This window comes from Saccostrea echinata, unplaced genomic scaffold, assembly GCF_033153115.1.
Source record: "Saccostrea echinata isolate AGI-Se365-2 ecotype Australia unplaced genomic scaffold, CSIRO_AGI_Sech_v1 ptg000054l, whole genome shotgun sequence".
Taxonomy (NCBI): domain Eukaryota; kingdom Metazoa; phylum Mollusca; class Bivalvia; order Ostreida; family Ostreidae; genus Saccostrea; species Saccostrea echinata.
Window position 1 is genome coordinate 60,175,571 of NW_026889803.1, and position 12,039 is coordinate 60,187,609.

At 34.0% G+C, this 12,039-nt stretch overlaps 1 pseudogene; it reads right to left on the minus strand.

The window, feature by feature from the left end:
• Positions 1–1,941: 1,941 nt before the first annotated feature.
• Positions 1,942–2,882, minus strand: LOC133205071 (uncharacterized; annotated as a pseudogene).
• Positions 2,883–12,039: the final 9,157 nt, after the last annotated feature.

Here is a 12,039-nt window from a genome sequence, read left to right on the forward strand (position 1 = left end):
AATTCCAATATAAATATACATTATTATAGAAAAATCATTCAGGTTAAGTTTATTTTTTACAGAAAAAAGGATAAAAATTGTGGAATTTTCGAATAAATATGTGCGGAGGTACCTTAACCTATATAATTTAAAATTTATCAATGTTGGAATAAATGCATAATTTCTAACAAAAAAAAAGAGAAAATATGTTAAATTTTTTTTATGTTACTTAAGGAAAAAGGTACTAAGAGAAAAATACAGTGGATACATGTATATTGTAAACTGTGTGCACATTTTGTAATTTTTTTCCCATACTGGTCCAATATTTTGTTACCAGTTAAGTAAACAAGTTTTGAATAGCTCTTGTGCTAGCACCTAAAGAAGTTAAAGATGAATGATTGTTGTCCGTAGCCCTGTATAGTCCGTAGCCCAGTAACTTCCAGAAAAAAGTCATATACATTATTGATACAATAACTACAATACAATAATACGTTTATTTGAACAAATGCAATGTTTTTAAATACAAATACCACTATAATTAAAGATAAAATGTCTGAAATTTAATATTTTTCAACTAAAGGCTTGCTTCAATCTGTATTCCGTCCTGTAATGTTTGTAGTCTCGTAATATTCTTAAATACATGATAAAATTTTCCTTCTTGTGATACATACTATCAATCCATTAAAATAATTAGGGTTGGGACATTTTCAAAAGAAGATTTGGCCACACAAATCCTACTAACAAAAGGGCTAAAGAATCTACACATAAAGGCAAATTTACTGACCATATAACTGTGTTTCTTCTGTTAAGTTTGAGGGGTTTTTTTCCTGTCTGCATCTGCTGCAAAATGGGGATTTGGTTTATTAGTTCTCAATCCAGTCTTAACATCCCATAGTGGGATTAGATACCAAAACACAAGGATCAACTCCTTACTTTGCAACATCTCTTGTGCAAAGCGAGACCTTCACTCTTATAACAGTGCCACCCAATTAATCTACTTGTAACTGAATTGTTAATTTAAAAAAAACATATTACATTGATTCTTTATGGACAAATATTTTACCATTGTTTTTTTACTTCAAATGGTGATGATACTTTACAATCATGTTTTGTAACTTTTTTGTGAATTACGCCATGATAAATTATCCATCATTTGAATAACTATATGAAGGTACATGTATTACATTAAAATCAAATAAAAGAAAAAAATATGAAGCAATAAAGTCCGTAACCCCCCCCCCCCCAAAAAAAAAATCATGCCTTGATTTACAGCTCCCGTTGTTTTATTCATTACAGTTTGAACACTAATAATGTAATTAGTTGAACCAGAATTTCACTTGGCACTGAAAGTATACAGTACATTAGAAAACTGATTTTGAAGTAAGGCATGTCATAAATACTCAAAGTAATCTGAACTGATCTAGACCCCCCCCCCCCCCAAAAAAAAAAATAAAATGATAATAATAATAATAATTAAAAAATTGACCAAAATTTAATAATAAAATTATAGTTGATTGTCCAAAATACGAGGAGTGATCAAAAAGTTCGCGAACTACCGGTATCTCTATATTTACAAAACCACAATTCAGATCAGAATGAAATTTGGCAAACATATAGTCATACATATTTTCTATAAATAGCACATGTTTGTAATGTTTGTGACGTCACAATGTGAAAATGACGTCAATATGTAGATGACTTGTGACAAAAATTGGTTGACTCAGTCGTACTCCAGCAACGAACAGCTGTTAAGTTTAACCCCTCGTAGAGATGTTTAATGGATAGTCCGTTTCCCCACTGCCCACTTGAAATTCGTCCTTCTAAGATGCTAAAGTGAAGCTCATTCTTGGTCTAAAACTGTGTTTTGATATCAAAATACCAATAACATGCTATTCTGACATGTATTATTTTCTTCTAACAATTTATTTTTTTACTCGTATTGTGAATTATATGAAGTTTTGTTCATACATTTTGTTCAAACTTCAGGAAGATTCTCCCATCTTAAGTCCAGAAACTGTGGATGATTTTTGCGTTTTTTGCTTGTATAATTTTAGATACAATGGATTGTCTAAACTTGGTCAAATCTTCTGTCACAAAAATTTTATTAGCATTGTTTTCAATTGTTTTTAGCGTGTTTAGCTTTGTTTTTGATCTTCCAATTTTTAAATCCAAATGATCTGAATTTTATTTTGTTTTGGACGACCAATGGGGTGAGATCTGTCTATGTCATCAGATGTGATGGTAACACCCATACCTTCGCAGATTTTGATAACAGTGGAGTCTGTATCTGTTGCCTCATCCTCATCTGGGTCTGGTAGAGGTACATTATGGAAGCGCAGTGATGGTCTGCGACCATACTGTTCCAGGTTGTCTAACCCATATTTTAAATCCTCTATTCTTTGTTTTAATTCAGTGTTACTCTGTTTTAGGCATTTAATTTCTTCATTTTGGTCCTCAATGTCCATTTGTTGTTCTTTTATAGAACTTAGTATAGGTTGAAGACAACTTTGGACTATTAGTTGAATGTGAGGAGTGATAGCAGATGCAATCATAAGAGGAAATGCCTCAATGAATGCCTGGCTATTAATAGCCTTGACAATAAGTTCATTTATGGTAGATGTTTGTATCTCTCCATTGGAATCAACTATAGATACAGAAGAACCAGAATTTTCTGGGTCAGGAGAAGCTGAACTTAAGACTTTAGATGATGGGGTCAAAGGTGAGGATGATGGGTTTTGTGGTTGACTGAGATCAGAATTAGTGGCCATTTCAGCTGACAGTTTAAAAATATCTGGCAAGGATGAGGAAGACGTAATACGTCTTCGAGATGATGAGTGCTCCGTAAAACTTAACTCAGAAGACCTTTTACGTTTGGTGTTTTTGGCAGAGTTAGGATTCGACATTAGTTTGTAAATTGTGAATAGAGCTCACTGGACCGGACCGGACAATAATCACTATTAAATTTGTTTTTAATTGCTAACACTTCAAAACTACTTTTACAAAGTCTACTGAATATTAGACGATGAAATACTTACCAAAAACTACACACACACAGGTATCTTCAATACATGCCCACTAATTCTCTCTGAGCTCGGAAGCCTACATCTTCCCCTAATGGCTGTCCGGAAGTCGGGTGTTCCAGTTTTTACCTGAGACAATATTTTTTGAAAGAGTTTGTTTTTGACTTATAATTTTCTCCTTCGTTGAATATGTTAAGTATATATGTTATGCCTGAATATATATATATATATATATATATATATATATATATATATATATATATATATATATATATATATATATATATATATATATATTACATGTTCAACAGTGAAATACTGTAATTTATTTACTGAATAAAAGTGATATTCTGACACAGTGAGAAAGGATATCAAACTCCACAGTGTGAGAATATCAGAAGTGCGGCAAAACTTACGATATTCCTTCCCTTTATGAAGAGTGTTTTTAAAAAAAATTCCTGGCCTGTTATAAGACAGAGTTAATGAACCATCCTGACAGAGACTAATAGTTATACGTGAGACAGGATTTTCTGATATTTTCACTTGTGCTTCGCACTCATGAAAATATAAAAAAAATCCTGTCCCACTCGTGAAATAAATTCCATATTCATCTACAAAACATTGAATATCCTGATTAAGTAAAGTATTTATTATGTGGAAAGCATACAAACATTTATTATAAATAATTTCGAACCTTAACACATTAACGAATCATACAAATGCGGTATTAAAATATATTAAAAAAAAAAAAAAGAGTAAAGTACACCAACTTCCAGAATTTTGTGAAATAGATATATATTCTTAATAAAATAGTGAAATATCTACAACTTCATTCAAACATTTCAAAATGGTGAGTTCTGTGTTGACTTAATCAGTACAATCTGCGTTTCATTGACTGATTTGACTATTTACTGTTCTTGCGAACTTGCTGCAGACATTCAATTTGTTAAATGTTTCTTGCGAATTTGCTGCGCCTGCATACAACAAATTTTAAAATATGTATGTTTCCTGCCGTATGTTGCTGCAAGCTTGCATTAATTACTGCAATGTTTGCCGCAGGATCGCAGCTACATGTAGAGGCAATCATCTGCGAACAAGAAGGTTTTCTTCCTGCGAACAGTTTTGTCTGCAGCAAACATAACATAACATTTTATTAGAATTTTAAAAAAATGTATCTTAGTATAGTTTACTTTTGTACCAGTTCTAAATAATATCTCAGAAAAAATTAAATCGGATAAAATGGATCTATATATAGTCTACTTGTTTACCAAGTTTTATTGAAATATTAAAGGTACTGAGGGAAAAGTGGCAACATCGTTCATCAATATAAAAGAACAGCTAAAACATTATGTCTAAGTGACACATGTTGAAATTGGACCATGGCGGACAATCGACCAAACTATTCTGTTCCTCAACCAGTAGATCTAAACATGAATTACGGTGTTATAAGAGCATCCATACAATTTATTTTGTTTTCTACTACAGGTACATGTAAGTAAAGAAAGGACAACTATTTCTGTATATTATATTGGTTGTAGAAATATTTTCAGGGACGCAGTTTTGTAACACTCTCTTTACTCCCCTTGGACTACGATTCGCCAGAGAATGTTAAATATCACGCATTCCAGCTCAGCCCCCCCCCCCCCCCAACACACACACATTAAACTTTGCGTAAGGAATAATATCAAGTTTTGATTTCTTATATAGTGATATGAAAACTGATACTTTCACAAAGTCGATGTCTATTAAGTACGTTTTAAATTGTATGGATCGAAAGGTCGTGTGTTCGAATCATGGCCGCGACTAACCCACGTCGATAAAAAATAGGTAGCAACTGTTCCTTCGCCAAGCGATGTGATGTGAAAGTTGCGGGTCTTTCGGATGAAGACCTTAAAAACCGAGGCCTCGTGTCACGGTTGACGTTGGCACGATAAAGAACCCTCAATGCTCAATGACCCTGAGTGCCGAGTTAAGGTCTAATTTGAAGCCTTTCACTGGTATATGGTGACGTCTCTATATGAGTGAAAAATTCTCGAACGTGATGTAAAACAACATACAACAAGCATTCTGAGAGTATTGCATTAGCAATACTAGTCCCCTACCGGCAGGTTGCCGTTAAAAATTGAAAATGCCATAATTCCGTCAAAAATCAATGAAGCGGAACGAAATGCAAAGTCATCAAGATACACTCACATACCAAAAATCAGCTCAATATCCGCAAGCGTTTAGAAAAAAAAGTGCGGAAAACCAAGTGGGACAGACTGACAGATAGACGGACGGACAGACTCAGAGGAAACCTATAGTCCCCTCCGGTTTCACTGGTAGGGGACTAATTAAATTGTGTGTATGAAACACTCAGTTGAAGTTAATGAAATGCAGATGGAATTAGTTTCGCCATATTCTGTCTACAAACTCCCGGATTTCATTAAATCATTGTCTCTTCTGATGTGAAGTGGTGATCACATTAGCTCTTCTGAACGATTATATATGCATTACGTATGGGCGCCAAACACTCAGGAACTGAAGGTAAAGAGACGGTGTCTTTGATCAACGAAGATAACAAAGGAACATTCAAATAATTTCTCGTAAATAATAAACATAAACCATAAGAGTTTTTATCTTAGTTTTATTTGATGTATAGGAAAACATTTGTTTCTGATATACCTGTTATTTCCGTCAAGTGGCTGATTCATTATAGTTTGAAAAATCTATATTAGGCTTTTATTGATTCAGAGAAGATAACAATTGGAACGCCTCTATAGTTCCCAAGGTAGTGACCATCTAACAAGTCGTGTTGTGTCACTCTGGGCCAAATAACTGCTTATGTTTTCTTTCCAGAAATAATTATACTGAAGGCTAGATACCTGTATCATAAGCCAATCATTTATAGAGTATGTTATATGACAAATCAACTATCTTTTTAAATAGGAATTTATTTCTTTGTGCATGTTCTTGAGGAATACATGTGTGATTAATGAGATATATGATAAATTTTATTTCCACCGTGCTTATATCATACACAACTGGGAACGATGAACTCTAGCATTGATATTTTTAACAAAAAAATTTCAGCAGAAGAAATTTCAAAAGGGAAAAAATCTTCGAAACTAAGGTATTATATCTTTATTAAATTTTGGAGATCGAAGGGAACTGAGGACTGTGTACTATATAGGTGAATTATGGAGAACGTCGCTCAATCACTTTCAGAGACTTAAACAATCTTGTACATGTACAGGAACGATACATATCTTTAATAATAACGTAAATAAAATGTGTTTGTGAAACACTTATGCCCTATGCCCCCTTATAGAAGCTCATGGCGAGTGTAAAAATTTTTCAAATTCAAGTCAAATTCCAAGGTGAAGAGATCGAAAATGTTGGTAACCAAAGAAGGCCTTGTCAAAAGGAAAACACCTGTGAAATATGAAAGCCCTAGCACCAACCTTCAAAATTTATGACCAAGGTTAAAGAGTTCACAAGTAGGTCAAAGGTCAAGGTCAACAGATCAAAATTGTGGTACCCAAGGGAAGGTCTCTCACAAAGAATAAACCTTTAACATATCAAAACCTAAGCTCTTACCGTTCAAAATTTATGGTCAAGGCTATTTTTTTTCAAAAATAAGTCAAACTTTTTGGGGCTAGATTGTTGGTATCCAATGGAAGGTCTTGTGAAATAACGTACATGTGAAATATGAAAGCCTTAACACTAACCGTTCAAAACGTTGAAGCCAAGGTTAAATTTTTTCAAAAGTAGGTCAAACTCCAGGGCCATAAGCAAATTCATTGGTACCCTAAGGAGGGTCTTGTCACAAGGAACAGACCTGTGAAATATGCGAGCCTTACATGTTGCATTAACCTTTCAAAAGTTATGGCCAATGTTATTAAAGTTTTTCAAAAGTAGGTCAAACTCCAAGGTTAAGGTCAATATTGTTGGTACCCTAAGAAGGTCTTGTCACATGAAACACACATGTATAAATATAAAAGCCCTTGAATCAACCATTCAAAACTTATGACCAGAGTTAATATTTTTTAAAATGGGTCAATAGTCAAGGTCAAAAATATCTGTACCCAAGGAAAGGTCTTATCACATGGAATACACATGTCAATTATAAGAAAGCCCTAGCATCAATCGTTCAAAATTTATGGCCAAGGTTGAGGTTTGGTAAAATATTGCAAAAGTGGGTCAAACTCCAAGGTCAAAATTTTGGTCCCAAAAATAATTCTTGTTACAAGGAATACACATATGAACTCCAAAGTTTCTACCAATCAAAAGTTAAGGGCAAGGTTAAAGTTTTTGCAGACAACAGACAGACGGACGGACAGCAAAAAATATATGCCCCCGAATCTTCGATTACGGAAGCATAAAAAGTAAATTATAGCTGTCTCTTAAAAATCATGCACATCATATTAAATATACACTTATAAAATGTATGTTAACTCTTAATATGTTTCAATGAATTCACACGATGGTAGCTGGATCAGTAGAGTACACGCTCGTGATCGGAAAATCGTTGGCTTCGCGCCCGGCTGCGACAAACCTTGACTGCTCAGTAGCCCTGAATGCCTTGTAATGGTCTAAATTGCCCTTTACTGGCATCTGATAACTTTCCATAAAAGTGAAATAATTTTGCAAGGGATGTTTAACCACAATCAATAATCTCAGGATCAAGGAAAACTTCATTTTCTAATAGATTTTAATTTGTCAGTTAGATTTGAAGTCATATCTTCAGCGTCTAAAAATTTTGAGAGAAAAGAATAGAACGAAAATGTTAAACATTTTTTGGAAAATAACATTTTGAACGTTTATGAATTTCTATTTTCGATAGAACTTGCAGATAGAGTAATTTTTATATCCTTGTCGTTTTATGCCCCATATCGAAGATCAGAGTATATTGTTTTACTTTATGTGTTGTCATTCTCCTTTTTTTGAGAGGTTAATTTTTTTCTTCATTAAATTTTAAACCTTTATCCATTTTTGTGAATAAGAAAATTTACTCATATAATAGGGTTATTGAACTTATTTTTGTGAACATTGGCACGAGTTGGCTGTGCAAATGCACGAACTTGCAAGTGTATTTGTACCGCCAACTAGTGCCATTATTCACCAAAATAAGTTCAATAACTCCATAACTATAGCTTAAACATTTTCCCATTAACTTATATCAAATACATAAATAAAATAACTTAAAATCAATGAGTATTTTTCAGTATTGATATTTAAATATAAACTGTATAATATCAGCGTCTGTCCTCAAAGTATCTATCATTCATAAGATCCTTCCAACCGTTATGATTTGCTTAGTGAGTTTTGAAAGGCTTAAAGGTACTAAATTATTAATTGATATTCAAATTTTGTATGAATATAGACACATCTTACCAAGTTCAAAATATCTGACGTTTTCCATGCAGGCGTTTTTCACGATTTTAATATTTGACAGGCCGAATCCACTGCGGGACGTGGAGACCGATCCTTCGGATGAAACCATATCAACCGAGGTGCCATGTCGCAGTAGGTGTTGGCACGAAAACGATCTCTCACTGTGCAATGGCCTTGAGTGCCGAGTATAGGTATAAATTTGCAGCCCTCCACCGGCAAGTGGTGGCGTCTCCATATTGGTGAAAAAATTCTCGAGAGGGACAACAAACAAATAAAAAGATATTTGACATGCCAGGAAAACGCAAAAACAGGCGGTATTATGAACTGTGGAAATTCTGCCGCCCCAAACTTAACTCGATTTTTGATACTTGCAAGTCGAACAAGATGTCAAACTGACAACTTATCAGTAGCTCAGTGCTTCTGGCTATCTCTTAAGAGAAGTTGTGCTGACAAACTTTTTTTCCCAAGATGAGTAAAAAATATTTAATTTTGACAAACTAATAAGTTCAAAAGGGGCATTGCAACGCTTAAGGCCATGTACATGAAGCATTAACAGTTGATATTCTCAATCGCTAATGCTAAATCGCCGCTTAATGAAAGAATAATTTATGACATTAAGCGTTGCATTGTAACGCTGAATGATATTTCTATCATTAAGTGGCGTTTTATCATTAGCGGTTGCTATAGGGCATAACTCCCAGAAAAAAATTAATATTAACAATGTCCTGCAGATATGCACTTCTACACATTAAATGTATGTTCTTATTCACTAAGAAGTTTAAAGAAATTATGTTCAGCCGTTTCAGAGGGGTTGCGTTGAAAGGACCGAATTGACTGATAGACGTTTTGTAATGATTCCGGAATTTTAGGGTACGACTATGCAGAATTTTCAAGTAGTCACTGTTTACATCACGTGACATCAGTTGTATATACCGATAAATACTGAGACTCCGCAATCGTCTGTAGTTGTTCTTCGGATGCAGCAACGGTTAAAAGACGAGTGTAGTGAATTAAGTATTCACGTTTAATATTCCTCGCAAGTTTTACAGTTAAAGAGAGAATTTGGAAGGCCAAACCAGTTAAGGCCTGTCAGAAACGAGGTTGATCTCCAGTATGGAGGCTAGCCATAGTAAGTTCTCTTCTGTATTGGCTGACCAGTCCGTCCAGGCTGCTATACTCGCTGTCCGTCCTGAATAAGGCCTACAGTGTCCGTCCTGATTAAGTCCTACAGTGAGTATAGGGGTTGAAGGGCTACCACATATACTGTCCGTCCATATACTGTCCGTCCTGAGTAAAGTATCCTACAGTATATGCGGTAATCCGAGGGCGACTGGACTCTGTGTTAGGTTAGAACACAGGACCTTAAAAGATTAAGGTGTTAAAAAAATAAAGGTATGGAACTCCTTACATAGGGTACCCACATTCGCCAATAAAATACTTTTAAATCAAATGATCTAAAACTTTACTTTCTACTCATAACTATTCACATATGAACAATCTACGTTACTCTCAAAGTTCTTTCCGAAATTCCGTATACTTGCCGAGATATGCTGAAATAGTTCTTTTTACTTTAATAAACAACATGGCTGTGAAGTTGTTGAAGCAAACGTTTTCTAATTTTTTTTTTCGCGAAAGGAATTATTACTGACCCTTCCGATCTGGAGTAAAAAAATCAACTTTCAAATGTTGAAAGATTGTATAAATACTATGCAGCTGTTCGCTGCAGTTCAAACACCGTCAGTATACATGTGAATAACCAGGGCCCAAGCTAATGTCGAGTAAAAAAAAAGTAGGTCAATTTTGGAACTGATTTAAACATATCTCGGGAAGTACATGGAATTTCGGAATAAACTTTGGTAGTAATGTAAATTGATTATATATATCAATAGATATAAATAGAAATTGAAACTTTAGAGCATTCGATTTAAAAGTATTTTATTAGCGAAAGTGGGTACCCTATTTAAGGGGTTCCATATCTTTATTTTTTTTATACACCCCAATTTTTTAAAGTCTGATTTAAGCGATCCAAAGGCCTGTTGTTAGAACTACCAGGATTGTTGCTTGCCTCAGATTATTCTGGTAATTTATTATTCGATTATCATTTACTTAGATAAGACTAGGACGTATTTGTGTATTTCGGCAGTCCACTAGAATCAAACCAATTATTTCAGATCATTTAATGTTGAACACCCCCAAACCCTAGAATTGACAGGTACGATCCCAGTGTTTTACGTAAATACGTTACAGTATCAAAGGCATTATTTCCTATGTAGCTTGTAACACGAGTTTTGATTGCTTGTAACACGAGCTTTGATTAATTACAAAGTCGTGTGTAAATTTCCGTACACCCGACTTTCCCAGTCCCTGTTTTGCTTCGTGTACTCCGTGTCACTAAAAAAACAAAAAAACAAATAACGTGACGTCACGATGCATTGTAGGTTGTAGAAAATCTTTTCGATAGCTTGTAACACATACATGTACATTTACGTTTCAAGATATACACGATATAACTTGCGTCAGTTAAAAATAAAGTTGGAAATGTATTTATTTATTTTGTTTACCAATTAAAGTTTGAAAATAGTGTAAATTACACAAATGAAAATGAACGCATTATAGAGACGTCAAATTATAATTATTTATTTTCCTGTCACGAAAGTAATGCCTCTATTTTAATTAATGCATCACGTGGCACCGTCGCTACCTTTAAATTGATAAACAAAAATGGCGTCAACAAAAAAACGAGGTAGGCCGTTTGGTAAATAACTTTTGACATGGATGGCAAACGTCTAACACTTAAAGATACTTATCTTATAAAGCAACCAGTATTAATTATCTATTCTGTATTGACAGATATTAACCTTTTATTCATAGTCGTAGTCAAAATCCATCGTACTTCGTCCTGTATGATATCCCGCGGACATGCGTGTCTATATACTGTTTACGCACTTCCTTCATCAATATTCATGAATTCTTAATTGCAGATCTTGCTTAATTGTTTTGTAATTACAACGACTTATTTAGTAAAACTTTGTAGAAAGTATTATTTTTTCATTACATCATGTTTCTCAAATAATTTAACCATTTTGTTTCCCAAAAAAAAAAAACGGCGTTTATAAAGCATGTATATCTTTAATACAAGGCATGTTTAACATAAGTAAACGGGAAACTGTTCAACCTAGTATACAGTAGGCCTATCCATTTTAGCATTTATTTGTAGCAATTTTGTTAAAAACCCCATCAAAACATTTTATTTCTGACTGTTTATCATTTAAAAAAAACTCTCTGGAGTTTTGAGTTTTTTCAAACATCTTGTTTATAATACCTACAGAATTTTACAACTGTCCCAACAAAATTCATCGGACCGTTTGTCAAATCCAGTGAAATGTCACTCGGTCTGATAACTTTTATATCAAATGTCAAGGAAAGTTGCAGTGAGATACAATTTATCGTAAACGGTGTTTTGGACATGGAATATATGAATTGCTCTTCCGCCTTTCAATCTCAAAATTCCCACAGAAGAGGTAGGTGACCACGGGTCAACTCTGTTAGTTTCTTTCAGGATATCCTCTTCCAAAAGTAATGGATGAGGTATGTAAAGAACCTCTAAACAGTCTCAAAATTACTAAAAATGTTGTAGTGAGAAGCAAAACAAGCCCATTCATTT